General features: G+C 41.3%; 1 protein-coding gene and 1 non-coding gene across 5 annotated transcripts in view; one reads left to right on the forward strand and one right to left on the reverse strand.

Annotated features, from left to right (window-relative positions):
- LOC128738589 (protein groucho-like) overlaps nucleotides 1-23339 on the forward strand; it is a 94223-nt gene that overhangs the window by 3796 nt on the left and 67088 nt on the right. The window lies entirely within an intron of this gene.
- Nucleotides 6990-7092, reverse strand: LOC128739021 (U6 spliceosomal RNA). Its single transcript, XR_008412166.1, has one exon. It is a non-coding gene; the product is annotated as a U6 spliceosomal RNA (small nuclear RNA).

Raw genomic sequence — 23339 nt, forward strand, 5'->3', positions numbered from 1 at the left:
GTTGTAGCCGGGTAGTGAAAAACCGACCCCGAGAAGAAAGCGCACAAATATTTGCCCAGCAACGAACGCCAGCATGACAGCTGGAATTTCAAACGCGCGTGTGGAACAGGAGGTCCCCTTCAAGTCAATCAAATTTGGTTCCCAAGCCACTCGCTCACTCGCTCACTCACTTACTCACTCACTTACTTATTCACCCACCGGCAAAGACATGATTGCTCGCTGCTCTGCCCTGGATCGTACAACCAATTTCCTCCGCCGCCATCGAATGCCCGTCTCATGGGAAGCGATGCAGATTGTTTCCTCCCGGGCAGCGGACTAACTGTCGGTGTCGTCGTTGTCACCGTTCTCGTCGTCGTCGTCGCTGAAAAGACCGGCAAGGAAAAGAGGGGTAAGCTACTGCTGCAGCCCATTATCATCTTCCTGTCGGGTCGGCTGACAGTTGGTAGAGTACGCGTTTTCGCCGTCAAGTTTGTGAGTTGAAAGGAAAGACGACGGCTCTTGTAAATGAGCCCTTTTAAGAGAAGTAATTCTTCCCCCAGCTTTTTTTTTTCTCTTCTGTTCACCGACGGAGTTCCGTTGACTGTGAACTAAACTCCGGCTGGCCAGCCAGCCAGAAAAGGGGGAAGCCGAACATCATGAATCATTTTGACTCCGGCCAAGGGGAACGCGCACAACGCAAGCTTTCCGGAGATGCGGAACCGAAAATAGCGATAATCAAATGCCCAATTGTGTGAAGCATTTTATTAGTTTTTAAATTGTCACCCGTACGAACGGTGGTACTCCGCGTGACAACTGCGACAGCAGTCAGTCAGTCGGAAGGGGAGAAAACGATTCAAAACATCACCATCAGTTTTGAAGTCTTACAGTGCAGTGGTTAGTGGTACGACATTCCTGTTTTGGTTAACGAGGAACTCTGACACATGTATCGTACCCGTACGTATTTCTATGGGAATTTTTCCCAACATTACAAATGCGTACGGTGAAGTGGCTCATCAAGATTAAATGGTGAAATGTACAATATTCATGAAATAGCCCTCCCATGGGTAGGTGGTTTGACGCGTACTTCGGCCAAACGACCTAAAAATTCTTAGTTCCGCATGTAGAATGTTTATAGTTTAAGTTGGATATATGTGTAGTATGTAGTATTGCATAATTTAGCTTTATGTGTAGCCTGTGTTTCGTAAAGCGGAATGGAGCGAAATCGAACGGATTTGATTTTAAATTCAATCCGTTTGGGCCGAAGCACCGGGAGGGCTTAATCGGTTCCCTAGATGAATTGCTGGTATGCACAGAAATTTCTCTAGAAAACTGAAACCAAATCCTACCCACCATTCATGAGATTTTGACTTACTCATGAAAATTAAAATGTATCGCTAGTTAGAACGAACGAGTGTTCAAAAATGATGTGATGTCTTTATTTGCGTAATCGAGACATTTTCTATGAGATTGCCATAGAATTTGTGGCTGTTATGCGATTATGGACAGCACAGCACTGAAAAATATACACACACGTACATGTATACATGTGTATGCATGTATGAGTGTGCATGGGTGTATAGGTACGAATGAATATATGTTTGAGTGTTCTATGATGAGTCGGAAATTCTTCTTATACCTATGCTGCCACATTACAATTATTAATGGGCAGGAAGTTATAGTCAGTAGATGTGTTTCCTGTATCAGTTTCCTATGCTATTACTATTATTACTAATATTGCTATCGTTGCTGTTACTGTCACCTCTATTGTATTGTTTTGGATGTAATTATAATTTTTTTTTTTTTTTTTTTATTTCCCTCCTTTATTAGAATGATTTGCATGTCTTGTGACTAACCGCGTTAACGGTATTCAACTAACAACATAAAATGATCATGTATGACGCTGTTTGTCTCCCAAGGGCCTTCCTAATGCTGATGAGCCTCTGTCGGAGAGTCCATCAAGTCGAACGGTGGCAACTCACCGGCGGCCTGCTCCTCTCCATTCTTGCGGCTGTCGTCGCGGTCGGACTTAGTGGATCACTCGAAAAGATTTATAGCCTCGATATATATCTTGTTCTGTCCATTGCCCAATGCTGGCAGACTTCAACTGAAATTCCATTTCTAACTAAATCTTTTTAGAGTCAAAACTTCTTCAAGTAAAAACAGGTATTCGATTCTCTGGCTGATTCAAGCGATAGCGAAGGGCTGTCCTCAATCATTTCCACTTCCTAAAATGGGGTCATAGTACATAATATATGGCCGTGGTATGAGGATTTATTTTTCGATTCAATACCATCCTCACAGAATTATCAACGTTGTTAACATCTTATTAAGTCTTGCTTTAGTGACAGCTTGCACTTAAGACCTAACACGGCATATATACATATCTCCAAGTGAAGTTCTTTTTGATCCACCTCATCCCTTCTTAGTTACAGAATCATTTCAATTGACCACGGTCTGAAGAGCATACCGACAAATCGGTTGACTACCGCTACAAATATGCAATTAATGCCACCGGGAATAATACGAGCGAGTACCAGTCCCCATTACATCGCATCTGCTCTATTTTTCGGAAGTTCAAGTAGTTTTTCGATAGTTCTGAGCGATAATATTGCTCTTGAATAATATTCCGCACAAAATATTCGAAAATTTACGCCATCAGCTACAATACTGCAAAGATGGTAGATAAAGAGGCGGCTGTGGTTTTTAATGAGCATAGGTTGTGGAACAGCGCTGGGTCAATCGTGATGACATGGGTATTTGGGAGATGAGTAGCGTCCAGCCTAGCGAGTAGTTAGTCGGTAGTAGCATAGGTGATGGACAGACATAGAATTCTCGTGATATTACTAACTTGAAAATTGCAATCAACATGTTGACTAAAAAATTCCTCTTTTCTTTTCTTTTCTTTTCTTTTCTGCCTGATCTCTATCGCTTCTTCTCACGGCAACAATAATGTTGCCGTGAGGGGAGGCAAGAGACCAGCCACAGATGACCACACTGGTGACAACGATGGAGAGGACGGCCGGCGTGGAGCCTGCTTCAGGTTTAAGATTGACTACGAACAAGATGAGGAAACAAACAAAGGAAGGAGAAAACAAGATAAGTACAAGCCATCTTATGCTATATTAACCAAGCACACAATTATATCAAGCCAAGTTCTGTCACTCTTCTTCCGCCCATTAATCCATAATCACCAATACATTATGGAGCTAGCGTAATCCGCACGGATTCTTTTAACATTATCACAACCACCTTATCTCAGCCCTGGACAGACTTGGCTCTAACTGCCCCACCTTGTGCTGCAAACAGAAACAGAAACAGAAACAGAAATGTACAATATTCATGAAATAGTTGAGGAAAATCCAGGGCTATGTGTTATCGCTTGGCGGTAATCTTCTACTGTCTGTGGGAATGATAAGCTTAAATTGTTTCAAATGATGATTTTTCTGGGGGAACAAATTATCGTTAATCCAACATTTCGGCAAGATTTGATTGAAATGTTAATTTCGTTTTTGAGATGCTAAAAACTAGGGAAATGGAACTGCACTTCATCGACCCAATTTTCTGAATGCATTAGAATCGATTTAATATTTTCAATTGGTAGAATGGTATCTATCTGTGGAGAAGGCAAACGTTTCTTCAAGTATTTTATTGATGTTTAGCCAAGATTAAAAACCAACACTGAATGTTTTGCCAAGCATATTTCGAACTAAATTGAAATCAAACAAGACAACTCTAGATTGTTCCGTTCAGATGGACACACCTTAGAACGGGAAATCGCAAGACAGACAGTGCCTTATGATGATGGAGCGGTTTCTATGTGATGTGCCTACCTACTATGTAGAGTGAAATCGGTTGAAAGCTTTCGGTCTGGTTAGGCAGCCTTCGTGCATAAATGCCATCGACTATTCAACGCTGTTAGTTTTATTCTTGGGGCTTATGAATTCCTCAGTTGGTTTTGAGGTATGACGCTGTCTAAGCTAATCTCACACTAACGCAGCCAATTCGTGAAAGCATCCTGGAAAATGACGATTGCTTGAATCAAACATTTTTCTTGTCGACGGCTAGGCCAACTGCGCAGCATGTACCGCACAGAGAATTCCAAGAAAGTGGAACCAACAATAATACCTAATTTTATTAAACTCCTTGAAATCAAGGGGAAGGAAGAAAGCGTGGACCTCCCGTACCAAACGCTTCCCATACTTATAATGAGTTAGGAGTATCTTTGCTAATAAAGGTTAAGCGATCACCCGGACCCTCGGGGATGAACTAATGGCATTTAGACCAGAAGTCAGGCTGCAATTGGCCATGGATATAGCGCTTTATTTCGCCTTGTGGAAATAGATAAGTCTACCAAAAATATTAGTTTAAATAATATGAACACTTGTCGTGTGGTTCAAGGTTTATCTAATATTACAGTTGTAAGGTTAGTAACTGAAAACCACACGACCGCGCACCTCCTAGCTTGGCTGCTCAATTATACAAATTGAAGTATTTTTAGGTACGGCCATGTGGAGGCGCTAGGTAGGGGCTTGGGATGGCTGGAGCTATGTTGGGGGCTTTTTCCTAGTTGTGCTAACTAGCTAGCCGTCACATGCCACAGAAGGTCAAGTACCGAAAATGTAAAGTAGCACATCGGCTTTGCATTACTTTTGTTTCTAAGCGGATGACTTTTCCAACATTCCCAACATAGTACAGTTGGCGAGAGCTTCATTTAATTGGATATTATATGGATAAATGTTGTTTTACATTCTGGAATAACTTTTATAAACAAAACAAAGGGACAAACCATGGGTTCTTTCCATCCCCTATTATCCTTGGTATGCTTGACTTGTTCAAGTTCTTAAAAATATATTGAAATTCTCCCGGTCATGTATCGTCGTTAGTCGTTAGTTTTCTGGTTATAAATGAGGTACAAATACTAACGCTATCGTCAAATGTTTGGCATTAAAAGATATTGATTGCTAAATTTGTCGCTCCATTGGATTCGAGCACATTTGATACTACGGTTATCAGCGCAAAATACTAAAATCCTGTTTACTGCTGGTCCTTAAAGGATTCCAACAAGAATTCATTGCAGATGTTTTGGCAGAACAGTTACGCCGTATATCTACATTTTCTTCGATCAACACGCATTTATGCGAGGACAATCTGTCAAACCGACGTAGTTTACATCGATCTGAAGGCTGCGTTTGAGCGCATAGATCGAATACTTTTACGGAAACTTTTCCGGCTTGGTGCATCGCAACATGCCGTCGAGTGGTTAAGTTCCTACTTCAGCGATCGAACACTACGTGTACAGCAGCTTAACTCATATCTTTCCTCTCCATTCATCAACAAATCGGATGTACCACAGGGTAGCAACATGGGCGCTTTGTTCTTCTCGTTTTACTTCAACGAATTAACTTTACTTTTGGGCGATGGATGTAAATTAATGTCCGCGGACGATTTAAAATTATATCTCACCATTCGATGCCCCGAAAACTGGCGTAATTTTCAACATCTGCTGGATATGCTGGCGTCGCAAGAACAAGCTCATCATAAGCACTGCAAAGTGTCAGGTTATGATATTCCACCGAACTGTTAGTCCAATATTGTTCGAGTACAACATTGATTCGTCAGGTCACAAGAGAGCTGATAATGTTAACGACCTGGGCATTCTTGATGCCAAGCAAGCCCAGTTTTAATGTGAATCGTTTGACTGTTATTTCCAAAGCAATCCGGCAGCTCGGTTCCATGTCTAAAATCGGACGGGATTCTAAGGATTCATACTGTTTAAAATCTCGGTATTGTGCTTTAGTGAGACCGGAATTGGAAAACGCATGCCTGGTTTGATCTCCTTATTAACTTACCTGGACTCTGAGAATTGAACGACTTTGGAAGAGTTTTATTCGCTAACTAGAAGCTTCTGTTACTTCGATAGCATGGCATGACAAAAAGGTCGTGAAATTAGGTTTATTTCTACCTGTCTGCTTTGGAAACTGCGCAGGCGTTCCTCAAGGTAGCACTCTTGAACCTTTACCGTTTTCATTGTGGATAAATGGCTTGCTCGGCTATTACGGCCTTTGCATAAGATTATTTTATTAGATTTTATTTAAAAATATAGTTCGAAAACAGACACTGAGGAAGCCTGGAAGCCGTAGGCGAAATACGTATCTGTCGTGACTAAAATACACATAGTAGAATTAAATTGGATAAGTTTTCTTATTTTTTATTTTTAGGTTTCGTATTCTACTAAGACGCTCCAAAAACTTCAGTAGATTTTATTATTTATTTATATTTATATTTATTAGTTACTACTGTTCGCTAGTGCAATTTCGTTACTGGATACTGACATTGCGTCTATTGCCCATAAGATTTTAACAGGAATATATGACTGCCCAGCTCTAGCGCAAAAGACGACCATTTAGTCTATCACATCACAGTGGCCTGTAAAGCCAAGGCCCTTTTGGCATACAACAAAAGGATGGCATAACTATCCGACATTTGACTGTCACATACAATCGACTTTAAAAACATTGTTTATATTTAAAAACTTTTAAAAGTGCTTGATTTGGACTGGGAACGGCTAGAGTATATGGATTAATGTGACTAGTGATAATGAGTAAATTCATATCAATACATGAAAGCGCGAATTTGGTTTTTTTCGGCTGGACAGTCAATTGGCAAAGCAAAACGACACTTTATTTTTTCTATGCCCGACGTTTCGATGTATTTGGCATCTTTTTCAAGGGGTTAGAACCACGTATCGTCTTTTGTCTGGTGGCTTCTGCTGAAGGCTTAAACTAGTCACATATTCTCGCAATACTAGCATCGAAACGTCGGGCATAGAAAAAATAAAGTGTCGTTTTGCTTTGCTAATTGACTGTCCAGCCGAAAAAAACCAAATTCGCGAATCTTCAATAGTCGATAGCTCCAAGTTTATCAACTCATGAAAATGAAAATGAGACTGTACTAAAGCTTTGCTTGAATTTGAAGTGGAAGCTAGACAATTCTACGGGTCTAACATTTGTCTTGAGACAGAACGCTTCACGATTTTGCGTCTCATCCTTGCGCAGCGGTCTTGCTAATCTTGTCTGTATCGTTCCAATTTTAGTATATGTCCAGCCGAAGGACATATACTCCGATAAGGAAATAAACTCATATGCCCTACCTAACAAGACAGAAGTTACAACTTGTTACAAAAATATTGGGCCTTTAAAATAAAAAATCTGGACTACCCGGCTACACTTTGAGGAATTATTTATTTTACTTTAAATTTTATAGAGAAGGTGGGGCACATGTCCCAGTGTGTTACAGCTTTTTCCGGAACAGAAAAAATGCCAGTTCTTATTGCCATCTGTAATAATAAAATCAAACATTATCAAACAATTTGTAAGTAGCAACTATTAAAATATCGCAGACAGACGAGAAAATTCAAACTAATAACCTATTATAGTGCAGAAAATTTTTGATCAGCAAGAAAAACTCAAAAATTAAAGGGCCCTGTTCTCACAGTCACTTCACTCACCTGACTTCTCTTACGCACCCTATTCTGGCAGTCACCCTCACCTCACCTAACAGCTTAATCTTCACCTAATTTCGGTTTGTAGAGCCAGGCAGTACGGAGATTAGTTATGATTTGCCCTTGACCAAGAGGCTTCATCACGCTTCTCGAGCCAGTACCAATCTTAAAACTTGCGCTGGAAAGACGCTTCACATTGTTGGTAAATGCAGTATTCAGTATGAAGCAAGAATGTGAAGGGTCCTGAGAATAAGCTCATTCTAGAGTCCCTAACTTACATCGCATGGTTTGATTCGACAAAGGTTCGAAGCCGCGACCACTCGGTTGTCAAGACAGATTTAGTTACCTTACGGCTTCAGGGTCCTCTTGTCCCGAACTAGATTTTTCGGCCGCAGAAAGCATTCCTGCACATCCTTCGATTATCGTATGTAATTCACCTCCTACGCCGGATTCATAAATGCCAGTTTCGAACTTGAAATAAATTGTTAGAATATGACGCGAATCTATGTCAGATCCGATTTGAATAAGGAAACCCAGCGACAAATTCGAATGACGCCCAGCAAAGAAACTTTCTGACCCAATTTTTGATAAATCGATAAATGTAAGTAAACCGCGTAACGGTTTATAAGAGTCCGACAGAGAATAACTCATAAAAAGGATGAAAAATAGTGACGGTCCTGGGATACTTCTCTGCGGACTACCAGAATGATTGTTGACATTTTACGATTCAGTAGAACCTAACGTTCCGTTGTTAAGATGCCTGAAACCAGCAGGCAAAGCCGTCTCTTGAACGGTTCAAGATTTTAAGATCTATGTATGTCGCATCTTCTATCTAACGAAAACAAAACGAACAGAACAAGTGCAGTACTATTCAGCAATTTAATATTAAAAATTCGTACAATAAGGTGAACATATGATCATTCTGTTATAATTTAACAATCCTTATAACTTATAACCATGACAGTTCAGCAAAACTGCACCACACACTTGCAGCATTTTCACTCTGCCAATCTAGCAGTTGGAAAACCCTAGCCGGTTCCCTACTGACGCACTGACAAATCGCTTCTAATCGAATCCATCATTCGGGCTTCAACCGTTCGATTGATCACTTCGAAACATTGAAACAATTTTTCGGAAGAAAAAATCCCCAATCAATCTGTGGCACTTAACACAAGCACATACAATTCAAGCAGACAATTCATGCGTCTGAAAACTTGGATCCTTTTTCGGAACAGAAAAAATGCCACAACACGAGCACATTTCTCTTCCGCCGCAAGCTGTGTGCTCTAAATCGCTAACTCGGCCCACACAAAGATGAGGAAAGTTTTCACTCTGCTCCTCCCCTGCCTCTATCCCTGGTGTGGTGTGGCAGCTCATTCCGTCAAAGGGAATCATTTCTTCGCTTCACTTCGCAAAAAAAACGGGAACGCAAACTTGCCGGGAAAAAGAGTGTTTGAAAAATTGTAGCACTTCCAGATTGCTTGCTTGCTCGCTCGTTTCCCGTTGCAACAGTTCTTCACGGCGATGATGACGACGACGACGAAAGTGCGGTGGGTCAGATAGCGAGGGGGGAAATCCGTCTTTGCGTTAGAACATGACGGCAGGGTGGTCCGCTTCCCGACAGTTGACAACTAAGGTACTACACTACTGCTGGTGCTACTGCTAATGTTGCTGATGTATTCGGTGGAGTGAGCAATCGCAAACTCGCCTTTCCGCGCCACGAACAAGATGAAAAGTTGAAATTTTATAAACAAACATTCCCGAGCGATGTTGATGTTGTTCCAGAGCTGTGGCTGCCAAGCAGACCAGGGGCGCATTCAGTGTTTGGGCACCCGAGAACAACACATAGCACACAGTAGGTGTCGTTCCTCAAGCCAGTTCCTGGCGGCTGTTCCGTGCGATGCAATAAAGAAAAGATTAGAAACCAAGCGCACGGAATCGGGGGCGTGTGCATGTGTAAAACGAGTCTAACGTTTTCTTAGGAAACCACCGTCGCTTCGACGGATTCGACAGACGGCGGGCGGGCTGTTTTCCCTTACTGAGAATACGGACTCCAACGTTCATCGTTGTCGTCGTCATCGTCCTCATCGTCTTTGGCCTGGAGAACCAAATGTGTTGATGAAAGACAGTCTACCAAGGGAGGAAAGTTTGTTTATATAGCCTCAATATTTACACTCGCGACTGTGGACTATCTTTCCGAAGACAAAGCGTACTGCGGCAGGAGGGTTCTCAAATATGCATAATCTTCTCCTTCTCTCGGTGAGGTCGTTTCGGTTGTGTTCTCTGCAAAACCGAGGAACGGGCCTGGGCTGGTGGGTGCAGGCCGACGACGGCATCATTATCATCCTCATCAGGGCGGAAAAGTTTTCAACCACTGAATTTATAAACAACGAGGTCGTCGCCTGTCGGTAGGCTGCCGCCTATATTAGTCTCAGTAGTCAGAATCGCTTCGTGTGGCTTCCGTCGATAGGAAATTGTAGATTCCTTATCCGGCGGACCACCGGCAGGCAGCACGGATGGAACCCTTCGTTTGATTAATGTTCATTTCTGCGCTCGGCGTCGGCGGGTGAACGCGGGGGAAAGATTTAACTGGTCACGCTAGGGTGTGCCTTTGTGTGCATGTTTTGAGTCATTAGAATGTTTGCTGTTATGTAACTGGAGCTATTTCGATGCACTCGAGTTATTTTCAGTCTCTTTTCTGGCCAACAGGAGCCACATTTTCTCGACTCGGATCTTTCCCAAAAGCTGCAGGTCGTGCCAAACGAACATATCGATAGTGAAATCTATTATTCTGACAGAAAGCCAAAGCCACCATCTGCCAATGGATTGCACGTTACGCCCGCAAAAGCAACCCTCTCGTTTTAACGCCTAGACTTGCACTCAAGTACTAGCATGTGTACTTGTGTACGAGAGCCACTTCGGTCCGCTGCTTCTCGATGATAGGACGAGTCTGTAACGAAGAACCCACTTCAACACAACGCCTCGAATCTAGTCGTTTTCATCCCGCTCCCTCTGCAAATCCCGTCCCCCATTCTATTCACCCACCCACAGCCAGAACAGAACACACAACAGGACTCAACTCTTCGGTACAATCTTGTGCGCCAAGTTGCCAGAGAAGTTCCGTGTCTGACGTTCGACTTCAGTGTGAAGTGCAAAGTGGTGGCAAAGGAAAATTTCACAAATCCCTCCGTGGAACCACCCACCTGACCCGAACGATTGCTGTGGTGGCGGTGGAACACCATTTAGCCCATTTTTCATTAGAAAAACCTAGAAACCACTCAGACATTTGCTAGCTGCTTGCTTCGCACAGCACCGCGCCCCTTTCCGTCCTGCCCCACTCCGAGAGCACCACTTCACGGTGGAATCCTTTATTTCGAGAACCGAGACGCTTCCTCTAGCTTTAGCCATCCAACGTCCTTGGGGTTCTTCAACCCTGCCAGCAGCTTAACAGAAGGGTGAACTTTTGCCTCGTAGAAAGTCTCACCGCAGCCAGCTAGTAGTGCTCGCTCGGGTGCTGGATTCGGTGTGCCGTACGAGGACGGATGGCGCGGCGGAGGAACATTACGGGCGTCGAGCTTGTGCTTGTGGAAATTGAAACCACACTTTGGGCTGTGCGGTTTTATAATTTACGTTCCAGTCTCCCGGAAGCCGCACCGCAGTCACACATACCCGGTGCTCAGTGTGAAAAGTTCCCCGCCCCATCCTCGGCTCATATCTCATCCATTCTGCACCGACCGACCGACGGACCGACCAACCGGTCGAGTTCGTTCGAGTCCGGGATTGGGTGGTTAAATGGCATCATGGGGCCACTTGAGAGTGAGTGTGGAAACGCATACCGAAACCTAAGAGGGGGTGGAGGTAACGGTTGGTGTAAAAGAACTGCTGCGCGCTGCTGCTCTGCTGTTGGTGGAATTAATTTTTCTCGCAAACGGTTTTTAGTCCTTTTGCGGTTTCGTCTCCGGAACACCGGATGGTGGATGGTTTCGGCAGGTGACGGGGTCCCGCTATATATTGGAACCGGGGTACAATCCAACCCACGAGCGGAGTTATGAATGTGTTAATCGGGAGGAAAAGGAATTGACTTTTCGTGGTTGGGAAAAAATACTTCAATTTCGTTTATTTAAAGAACAACTTTTGCTGTAGTTTGTGTTTGATAACTTCCGAAAAAGGCTTATAAATTTGTGTGACCAAATCGGAAAAGAAAAATATGTATAATTTTATAAAGCGACAAAGTTTTCAGACAATGACAAAGCTGTTTTTAAGCCAAAATTTTGAACGCAAATCTAAACCTCTAAATAATTTAGAGAGGCGTGACATGGGAAGAAGCATAGGGATACAAATATATATTTTTCTCCATTGTTTCTTGTTCCACTCTTGGGATACTATTAAACTATTTTGGTTTCATTATTTTCTTCTAGCATTCCCAACGTCTATTGGAAAGACTACCCTTACAAAAAACTAATAATACCTGACTCTATTACAAATCAATGCAAAACATGGGGTTGAACCAATGATACAATTTGCTTAGTGGTTTTGAGATCAAACCATGTTGCAGAAAAAAATTGCTTTATATTTGACCAAACCACATAAAAATTTATTCTCAGGCCCCTCATCACCCTTCCTTCATGCTGAATTCTATATTATCCCGATATGGTCTATTGACTGTGCAAAAATGACTCTTATAGTTAAATGCACTGCTTTAGCTGCGGCAGGGATGGCTATAATTGGGGACAGCGCTATCATGTGGAACGAGGTGGGTAAAGTACAGAAAGCATTGAAGGAAGGGTACCCAATTACACACAAGCACGCATAAAAGTTCATAAGCATGTCGCTCACTACACCCAATAGCGATTATAGCAAAAATAAATGCAGTGCGGGTTATACCTTAAACACCCGGGCGATATCACAATAAACGATATTGGTCGCAGTGCTGCGTCCATACAGGAAAAAATAGAGTCGTATTCGCCTCCTAACCCTCGAGACCAAACTTGAAAGCAAGGTCGCGTTATCTATACCTATAAAAATGGATTTCTGTCTGTCTGTCGGTATGTTCCTTATAGAATCGAAAACTACTAAACCGATCGGTGTGAACATTTGCATGTGGGGTTTTTTGGGGGTTCTTATGATAGTTAGAGACCTGTCCCTCCACTAAGAGGAGGGGCTCCCATACAAATCTATACCTATAAAAATGGATTTCTGTCTATCTGACCGTATGTTCCTTGTAGAATCGAAAACTACTGGACCGGTCGGCGTGAAAATTTGCATGTAGGGGTTTTGGGGCCGGGAAAGGTTCTTATGATGGTTAGAGACCTGTCCCCCCACTAAGAGGGGGGCCTCGTATACAAATGTAATACTATTTTCCTCATAACTCGAGAACTAATCAAGCAAACGGAACCAAATTTGGCATATGGGAATTTTTGGAGGTCAGATTTTTTTCTATGATGAATTAGGACTCCTCCCCTTTTTAGGAGGGGAGCTCCCATACAAATGAAATACAAATTTCCTCATAACTAGAGAACTAATCAACCAAATGGTATCAAATTTGGCATGTGGTGGGTTTTAGAGGCAAGAATTTTTTTATGATGGTTTTAGACCCCTCACCCCTATAGTCGGGGTATATGGACTCTCATACAAATAAAACAGAAATTTTTGCGTAACTCAAAAACTAATCGAATTCAAGAAATTTTAGACACTTCCATGAAATATTAGTCAATAAGGCTACTACAAATATTTTATCAGCTTTTTGTCCTTCCAGTATTGGGCTACTGAACGGAAAGAGATTTCTTTAATCGAACAAAACTAACGCATTTTTACCTAAAGTTTAAACGTGAAAACCAAACCTGTTCTTACTGTTCATATATATGTTATTGTTTTCTATGCAAAAACCTACGAAAAGAAAGAAAAAATGGCGATTGTTTGAATTTCCACTTCTATCTGGTGTTAGACGCGTTAACATGAGTGTATGGAGTCATTTTTCGAGGCTGTAGAGCCCACAGACAATTGATTTTATTAAAAAAAATTCGACTCCATCCTACAAATTTTTTTTTTGCCTTCCGATTTTTGAAGACAATTTCAAAGATTGAAAATAATTTTCCAGCTTTCGCTCCGCTTTATCACCCGCTTTCTGGCTAAGCAGTGGGAGGAGTTGTTTTCTACCTTACTGTGAGGAAAAATTGCAAATTTTAACTACCAATGCTTTCATAGTTACGTAACTGCCAAAATGAATTATCTAATAGGGATAGGAACTATTATTAAAAATCGTTACTGATAACTATCAGTAGTTTCAGTACGTTAGGGGAGACCAGGTAGGCTTGATCCCTTGGGACACTTGATCCATTCATTGTTTCTCAGTAAATACAATGTTGTTTTTATGCAGAAAAAAGCAAAGTTGTACATTTCATTCAACTAACAAAATTGCAAAACAAAAATGTAATAAATTTTTACATTGCAACGAAAATATAATATAATAAGATTTGCAACGGAATAATTCTCTATACTTCTTTTTTTAGTGAAGTCCAACTTTTTGGCTACGGAAAACTGCCTTGAAATTTTTGAATTACTTTTCAAACAAAAAATTAGCTAAACATGTTTATTCATTGATGCTGTATACATTTTACAATAAAACTTGTATATATTTTACAAAATTAATTTTCAGTAAAACTTACTACGACAGGTACACTTGATCCACATAATTTCAGTGACACTTGATCCTTTTGTTAGGAAATGAAGAGCTTGGAGGCCGTTATGTCGTAAATAATAAAGTGAACAATTCTCCATATCGTAAACATTCGTTATGTAAAAATCACGAATAGTTTGGAAATCCGGTCAGAACGACCGCAAAAATGTTCAATTTGAATGTAATGACACTTAAGCGATATGTGAGAGAGCGAAAAAATGCTTCTGAAAAGTTCATCTACCAACCGGACTACGGAGGAGCAGCCTGTGCATTTTCCAAGGATGCAGAGAGACTGCTCGGACAAAGAATGCATCTGAACAAAACAACTCATCTTCTTTGAAGAATTCTATTAATCAGCTACCAAAATCGATGATTCCGTACAATACAATTATCAAAACACCTGTAAATATAAAACCATTTCCAAAGGCATCACCACGTAAAAATATGCGAAGAGTAAGAAAACGAGGAGATACACATCCTTACAGATGCACCAACGAAATTGAAGCTGGAGGCCGCTCTGATTATTAAACAGGAAAAATATAATGCTTCAAAAATTAAAACCCAACGAAAAAGTTCTCGTCGCAAATTATAAAAGATGTCCAAAGCTATACTTTTACAGATCGATGCACTTAACGATTTCTAAATACTTTTTATACTTTTGAATTAAACTGTTGTACACTAAATAATGACACTATATGAACTAGGCCTATTTTAATAAAACTTCCAAATGAAAGTTGAGCTTTAAAAATATATATTTGCAAATGGATCAATTGTGCCTAAACGGGGAATCAAGTCTCCCGCATATTTTAAATATGTACAATTTTCTGTACTTTCCAAAATATCTCATATCTTTTGTTAAGCGCTACGTATCACTAATTGATAAATTGTAGGTAGTAAGCTGTATTGTAAACTGCCGAAAAATTGAAAACCCAGGTTTTTTTCTAGTAGACTTTTGAGAAATATACATAAAACAAAATGGGGATCAAGTCTCCCTTGTTTCCCCTACTGGTAACTATCAGTAAATATCAGTAACTTTACCCATCACGGCATTGTAGCAAAAAAATAGGCAATTGTAATAACTGCATTATTTATTGTAATTTTACATTGTAATTTATCAGGTGAACTTCATGGGGGCTCGCGCACCTACCGATCAGATTTTTCCCATCCGACAGATCTTGCAGAAAAGTTGAGGATGTCGTGTCCTCGGATCACATCTTAATTGATTTCAAAGCAACATACGATACAGTCCATCGCGACCAGCTATGGTACATAATGCACGAAACCCGTTTACCGGATAAACTGACCCGACTAATCAGAGCTATATTGGAACGAGTGATGTGCTTCGCACGTCTCCGGGACACACTCGAGTCCCTCCGAGACTCGTCGAGGGTTGGGACAAGGTGACAGCTTATCCAGTATGCTGTTCAACGTCACTCTTGAGGCGTTGTTCCGATCAGCGAGTATCGAAACGAGAGGCATGATTTTCATCAAGGATAGAAGTATATGAATCACGACATACTTTCACTGCTTGAGAATCCCAGAGACCCCCATCTACATCTGACGAAAGTCGGTAGGCTACGGTGGGCCGGGCACGTCGTAAGGATGCCGAACGATAAAGCAACGACAACAGTTCTTTTCTACAACCCCACCGGCACCGGAAACATGAAGACTCAACAGACAAGATGGCTTGACCAAGTCGAAAGTGACTTATGACTTTTGAGACGACTGGGAAACTTGCGACGAATGGCCCAAGATCGAGTTAAATAGAGACCACCCCGGCTCTAGGCTGCTGACGACAACGACGATATATTGTGTCACACTCGTCTATCGTAAGCAGCTACCTATCATTTATTTAATCCAACTGATTTTTCTAACGGGACGACGTAACTGTATCAGTAAGCATCAATAACTGCGAAACCTTACTGATACTTAGTGATATTATTGCTTACCAGAGGTTGGAAAACTCGCAAAATGAATAGATACGCCGAGCATCGGCAAACGGTTTTTATCATGATAAAACAGCTACGCGAGTGGTTCAATTCGCCTATAACAATGAGCAACATAGACTCACGCTTCATAGCATCGCTGAATATACGAATATCGTGAGCAACGCAAAAGTGTGAATTGACGCTTTCTGCTGCTTGTAAAGCCACTAACACTACTTTAAACTATTCTCTTTTCGTGGCAATATTATTTTGAATACTTTCCGGCGTCCCCGGGCATCCTATATCCAATAAATCGAACACACTCAATGTTCAATATTCAATTTTTGAACGAATTCTGATGTTCACATTGAGGTTCTGTTCATGATAAAATTCAAAGCTGATGCGTGCATTGTCGGCGAGGCAGGCGAATAGTGTATGTTCATGAGGGATGTTCATCGATTCAAATGATCACTTTTTCGCGAATTCTCCAACCACTGTTGCTTACTGATAACTATCAGTAATTAATGATAGTTTTCCCATCCCTATTATCTAAGGTTGAACTCCTCAGAAGCTTGCAAAACTCGAGATTGTGACAAAGATCATTCGAGATTCATGATTTATGTACAACACAGTTTAATTTGTGGCAATACGAAGTTTGTCGGGTCAGCTAGTTTATATATAAAGAGAAGAGTAGTGGTCCCAGATTGCTACCCTGTGGGACGCCTACGTGTTGATAAAAACAATGGATTGATTATTGCAAGCAAAACAACGACAAAAATATCAAATGAAGATAAAAAGACCCCATAAATCCCAGCAATCAATAACATCAAAATAGGATATAAAAATGTCAGTAAATTGCTGAATCTGATATTAGATTAAAATAACCAACCACACAAAAAATTAAACAGTTTGCAAATAATCGCCTAAGCATTGTAAGTTGTAAGACCAGGAACCGAAAATCCTAAATTCGATTCTAAATCTCAAAGCTTGAGTTGACTGTACAATTATTGGAGTATTTTCAGGTATGGTCTCGTGGAGGCGCTACACAGTGGCTTGAGTTGACTTAAGCTATGTTGGAGGTTTCTTCCTAGTTGCCTTCCCTATTTCATACCCATATGTCGAGGGTTTCAAGTATAGAAGAGAATTGTGCTCGGAAAATTAGTCATCACGTCGAATGTGCAGTTGGTCCTGATTAATTAGTCTGCAGCGTTTTTCATAGCTTGGCGAAAAGCAAAACTAATGCATCTCCACTGCACTGACTGGTTTCGACTTCCTCCTTTTCTGGGTAGTAGGAACTCCAAGCTGGATTGCAATACTCGAGGTTGGAGCGAACTGCTGCCCAATAGAGGGCTTTGAGACAATAGACGTCATGGAAGTTCTTAATGGTAGGCATGATGAATCCCAGGTTTGAAATCAAGCATAGTGTCGAGCAGTATTCCCAAGTCTTTCACACAGTCCTTCCGACGTGTAGGGCTTGTTATCGAACCTTAGTTGGTTCGATTTTCCGGAGGCCACACAGCATGTTGATAATAGCTCCTCATAAAGAGCCGTGGCAGACGGATGCTCTACTTTTGCATACGGTTTATGGTTGTCAGCAAACAAGAGTCGCAAACTCTTAAGCACAAAATCGTTATAGTTGAAATAGACAAGAAAAACTAAATGTTCTGGACGGCTGCCTTGTGGAACTTTCAGATCAAGCAGCGAAAGATCTCGGGAAGTGTTTGTTCTAAAAACTTGTAAAAAACTGACCATAATTTATATGAAGCTATAAGAAATAGTAGAAAGGCAACATATATTTGGAATGCAACTTTTTCGGTTGTAGTTCATAATTCATATCGCAAAAAATGTTACACCAAACACCACACCGTAAACGAAATGTTGGCACTAGTTTGTTCCATCATCAGATCATAATCTATCGGCAGAAACATTCTACCACGGATCAATAGTTTTCTCGTTCAACCAGGGCCAGCACAGGGCTGGCCGGTGCTACACTAGCATTCGTTTTGCTGCCGTTGTTTGATGATATTTCCTCTACACTGCTACCACGGTTGAGGGCATTCAGCAACCAACAACAGCATCATCATCATCATCATCGACACGATTCAATTCGCCACGCCACACCATCATCCATTTACACTATCGATTTCCCGTTTGGCACCGAGGGACGGGTAAAAAAACAACAACAAAAAAACAACATTCCCCATCGACATTTATTACCCTCGTTGACTAATCGAACGTCGTCGGTAGCGCGGTATTTGACATCGCCAAAATGTAACAACAGTGAACGGGTAAACCCCTAACTGCTGCTGTTGTTGCTGCTGCTGCTGCCGCCGCTGAGTACCCAGTACCCGGGACCGTTTGCCAAATTCCACTTGCCCGCGGAATAAAAGAGGAGAAGAACTGAACTCACAGGAGCAGCGAAGGACGATGCCATTTGATTTTTCCACTCCGATTCCCGGACTCTTGAATGTGCAAATAAACACAGCCCTTTTCCCGTTGCCCACACACATCGCTGTCCTGGTACACTCCAAACGCGAGTCGTCGACGGGTTTTTATTTTTCCGCCGTTCGGTTCAAACAAATCCAACCGAAAGAGGGCTTAACTGCTGCAACTGTATATATTTTCTCATTTTCCACAAACCCCTGCCGACATCGTTCGCTCGCTCGCATCGCTCGATTTGAAAGAGGATGCAGAACATCGCAGACAACAACAGCCACAATGACAACAAAATGCGAATTTTTCCATTACGATTCCCTTCCACTGAAGCCTCGGGTAAATAATAAAAAAAAAAATAAAACGAGAAATGCCAGAATCACACTCCCCGGAATGGTAAAAAAAAACGGAATAATCCGTGAGTTTGTGTTGTTTCAGTTCTCCCTCGTCGGCAAGCCCGGCTAGCAGCTCCGAGCCCAGGGAAGGGTGGGTTTGAAAATTCACCCCGATTGAGTTGCTCATAAAAAACCGTAGCTACAACGTGTTATTCAAATCCTGCGATTTTTCGGAAGCCGGGCGGCGTTCGTGACGGAGCGTACAATTTTACCCTCTTTTGGTTTCAAGCGGTGACCGTCGTCGTCGTCGTCGTCGTCGTTGTTGTCGGGGGAACGAATTTATACCATTTAGGGAGATGTTCTAATGCCCGGGCATTGTTTGCCTAATAGCGCCGCTCATCGACGGAGCGAGGACGCGAAGGAGGAAAACAAATGGTTCTCCGGTCGGCTTTTGACGCTAAATAAGTGAATGAGTGAGCAGTCCAGGACCCGGGGGCGATGCGGCGCGCGCGGTTTCGGTGCGGTGCTCGAAGTACCCAAAGTGATTAAAATTGAATTTAAGTAATTTGAAGACCCTTCTCACATCCGGCCGGTCGGTCGGTCGGGATGGGAGTGGGATTAGTCCCAGCGGGAGGTGGAAAGTTAATGAAAATATTCCAATAAAAATGTGTGGATGAGGGCTGCCGTCGCCGCCGCCGGTGGACTGTGCGGTAAGCATCGGTTTCGGTCGACGACCGCTTGGTTGGGAAGAAGAAGGGTCGCAGCAACATTTCAGTGCCATCCGGCGGGACTGCAGTGAACATATGGCGTGTAAAGAGTGTCAATTTCTGCCGTTTGCCCGCTCGTGTGTCGTGCGAAATACGAACGAGGGGGGAGAATGCGCTGTGCTGTCGTAAATCATATTACCGGGAAAAGTGGTGACTGGGAGATTGGTGGCGAGGACGCGGGGACACAGAAGTAGCATTAAATCAGGCAAAACATTTCACAGATAATAATTTCCGGATTAATTTAAGTCTCTTCAGACTTCGGAGTGTGTGGAACGTGGAACTGGAAGCGCAGGGACAAGTCGATTGTGAAAAATTACATTTCGACGAGGGGTTGCTTGGTTATTAATACCGGTGCTTTTTGTCCCGAGGGTAGAACGGTGAATGCAACGGAACGGTTTGTGCGATGCGTGCAACCTTCTTAATTAACAATTACCGAGGCCCTTCCACTGCAGAAGCGGTCCGAATAACAAAACGTGTGCGAGGGGCAATGACAGAGTGAGAGAGACGGAAGAGGATACGTGCAGACACGTTTGGCTGGTTAAATTTGTCGCTCGGAAATGACGGAGGATTCCCCCTGGGCGAACCGGCAAACGGAACGGGGATATTACGACCGTAATCAAGGGTTTCGACGAACGGAATATTTATGGGGAAAATTTGCGATTGTGGTAGCATCTGCCGCTCGGCAGGCGAGCAAACAATCGTTGATCCTCAAATCATGTGTCTGCTGGCGCAATGATGCTGCTGCTGCTGTTGCTGCTCTGGGGGTTATCCGGTGATATGAATAATTTACGCTGGAAAATCATAGCAATAACGGGCGGTTCTGTTTACGTCGTTGGATTCGTACCTTGAATATTTGATGTCGAAATGATGCCTTGTGTGCCCGGTTTTATTTTTGGCGCTGGATTTGCTGCTGATAAATTTGGTGTCGTTTTTCCGGCCGTGAAACATGACTAGAAAACAGAATAAGTAACCAAACTAAAATTAGCGAAAAAAATAAAATTCGCCGCAGAGAAGAACAGATAGTATTTCTATCGCTAATCACTGAAAACTGATACTAAGTGAAAAGGAATAAATTCTCCAAACATTTTCTCGATGAATTGTCTACTTTCCAAGCACAGACGACACATACATATACCCGCTACTGTGGGATAATATTTGTACGTGAAAATTTATGCAAGAGAGCAGATAAGTTTAAAACGATTACAGCTCTGAAATAAGGATGCGGACAGAACAGAACACGATACAACAGGATTGGACACCATCGAATAACGTCAAGCATCATCGAGCTTGCTATCGTATATAAAATTACACAAATAAGTGTAACTCGTCATTCTTTAATTGACACAGTGCCATGGCTTTTTTGGGACTGTTTCTTTCATGATTTCTCAGTTTTCCAAACACAGATGACACACACGCAACGGTGCCAGATTTTGATGCAGAAAAATCCCTAGTTTTTGCAAATCGATGCGAACGCGACATTTATTTATAATCCTTTGTATTTTATTAGCTTTTTTCAGATTTATTTTGCTTTTCTGGCGTTTTTTAGAGCCTTATTATCGTAATTCTTTCCCTTTCGTCACTTTTTCATCGTCTTTTCGCCTACTTATCATCACGTTTTTGTCATCTATTCGTCGTCTTTTCGCCACCTCTTCGACGTTTTTTTTTCGTCTATTTGCTCGCTCTTTTTGCGTCTTTTCTTCATTTTAGTTTTGTCTTTTCGACGCCTTTTGCCGTCTTATGTCACCTTCGTTATCTTTTTTTGGTATTGGTATTTGTCGTCCTTTAGTTATCTCTTTGTTGTATTTTTGTCGTCTTTTCATGGCCCTTTTGCCATCTAGACATCCTAGTTTCGTCGTTTTATGACATCTAATTTTGCCATTTAGTGTCTCTTTTTTGATGGTTTTACGCCGTTTTTGTTGTTGCTATTATAGTGTTTTTTCGTTTTTTGACATCATTTCTTTATTTTTTTGCTATTTTTTCGTCAATTTTTTTATGCTATTTTTTCATCGTCCAGTTGGTTCTTAACTCTTAACAAAACAGTTGTTCTTAATTCTTAACAAAACTTGTTTTTTACTGTTTTTAGTTGTTCTTTTGTCGTTTTTTCACCGACCTTTTTTCTTTTTTTTAGACTAATCTCAAGTTTTTTAGTCTTGACCTTGAAATGCGGTCATACATATATATCAATATTTTTTGAAACGATGGTTCTACAATTGATGAAGGGACGGTAGGGGAAAGAAATTAAAATTTTTTGGTGAAGGAGGGGAAGACCGGAAAGGAGGGGGGAGTATTGGTAGCTATGCTTGACAAGTAGTCATTTTGACTCCTACCTTTTGTTCAATGCTGGAAGGTGCATGAGTCGAACCAAGCTGTAATCTGAGATTATAACCGGATTCGAACCCACAACACCCGCCAGGGCATGTGGTCTTGTTCTTTTGTCGTCTTATCACCGACCTTTTTTCTTTTTTTGTTTTATCGCCTATTTTGTGCTTTTCAAGTATTTTTTTGTTTTTGTCATATTTATTGGTTTATATTTGTCCCTGGTTTGGCGTTTTTTCGTATTTTAATGTTATTTTTGTCTTTTTCTTGTCGTTTCTTCTCAGCAATTTTTTGTTTATGTTTATCGTCATTGGTGACATTTCGCAACTAGCACCAAATCCTACATCAATAACCGACAATTATCTTAAATTACTCTTAACCGGGGATGGTTCGATCACTTTGACTCAATTTTGATTCATTTGACAGTACCGTCTCAGCCGAGCCAAATATGACAATTTTATATATGGGGGATTTGTAGAACTAGTTCTAATCTACAATTTTTTGAACAAAGTTTTGCTGTATTGTTTGTAGTTACGGTGCTACAACGCTAATAACTCATCAGTGACTAAATGAACGTTCATTTAGTCACTAATAAGATACTAGCAATAGCATTGGAGCGCCGTAACTACAAAAGATACTGCAAAATTTTATTCAGCAATATTATAGATAATAATCTTTTCTACAAATGTCCCATATATAACTTTGTAATATTTGGCCTCGTTAAGACGGTACTGTCAAATGAATCAAAATTGAGTCAAAGTGATCGAACCATCCCTGCTCTTAACAAATTCGGAATCGTAACTAAAGCTTAATAAAGTCTGCCCAAGTTGATTTTCAGTCGTATATAATGATAATAGCTGACATACACATGATCTTCAGCACAGAATCGGATAGCAGTACGGAGCGGGTCGGGCTTAATCGGATATTATCGTATATAATTACTTATATCGATGAAACGCGTATGTTTATTCCCCATCACGTATATCGCCTCCAAAATACCAATGCGCATCAAATACGATTTATTAGCATGTATATATGCACGTAATGCTGATTTTTAACTTTTACATATACAACTTATACATATAAAATTGCTAGCTTGGTCCTGTGTTACTCTTGATGGCGTCTTTTTTGTCATCATTTGTAGTGTTTTTGGCATTTCTTGTCGCTATTTGTCGTTATTTTGTAGTCTCTTCGTATCCTAATCAGTTTATCAATCGTTTTTATTGATTTTGTCACATTTTTGTCGCTTTTTTGATGTTTTTCCACGTCGCTTCACTATATTTTTGTCGTCTTCCACCTTTTACCTTTGCTTCCATCAACTTTTCACATACTTATCTTCACTTTTTTATGAACTTTGTGTCGTCTTTTTGTCATATATATGTTGTCTTTTTGTCGTATTCGTCGTCC

The sequence above is a fragment of the Sabethes cyaneus genome, chromosome 2 (genome assembly GCF_943734655.1).
Source record: "Sabethes cyaneus chromosome 2, idSabCyanKW18_F2, whole genome shotgun sequence".
Lineage (NCBI taxonomy): Eukaryota > Metazoa > Arthropoda > Insecta > Diptera > Culicidae > Sabethes > Sabethes cyaneus.